We start from the raw sequence: 705 nt of genomic DNA on the forward strand, positions 1-705 counted from the left end.
GCGGGGCTCGGCGTTCTGAGGCCCCGAGGGGCGCCCCCGTCCCGGGTCCCGTCGTTCCGCCGGCCGGGCCGCCGCGGGAGGCCCTTCCCGACCGTCGCCACTAACAGCAGCTCCCTGGCTGCGGCTTCCTGTGGGCCCAGCAGCGTCCCTGCGCTCCTCGCGCGGGAGGGCGTTGCACCCTCGCTGCGATCGGCAAAACGCAAAGTAGCCCCATTTTACCGATAGGGAAACCGAGGCCCGGAGCGGTCAATAGGGTTGCCCACGATGGCACAGCCTGTGCAGGGATTTGGGCCCTCCTTGGGTTTCTCCACATGGGGCCTGGGGTTGGCGTATTCCCAACGGGTTCCCTCCGGATTTTAATGCAAACCCGAGAGGCCAGCTCCCCCTGGGGCTGGGACGTGTCTGGGAGCTTGGGACACCGTGGGGGAGGGCCCATGAGGGTACCTTACTGTTTTCATCCGAGATTTGCTATTTTCCTTAGCTGAGCTCACAGCAGGTGCTTAATAAATAAACAAGTCCTGTGTTAGCAGCAGACCCGAGGCTGTATAGCCAGGCCGGTGGGCTCCTTAGTCAGAAGCAGGGTTCAGGAAAGACCTCAGGAGTCGGAACCCCTGGATCTTGAGGGTTTGCCTGACTTCGCTCAGGGAGAGGACTCCCCCAGGCTTTCTCTCAAGCCCTTGGACACTAGGCACCCTTCCCACTCAG

This window comes from Herpailurus yagouaroundi, unplaced genomic scaffold (genome assembly GCF_014898765.1).
Source record: "Herpailurus yagouaroundi ecotype Mexico unplaced genomic scaffold, PumYag 77, whole genome shotgun sequence".
NCBI classification, from domain to species: Eukaryota; Metazoa; Chordata; class Mammalia; order Carnivora; family Felidae; genus Herpailurus; species Herpailurus yagouaroundi.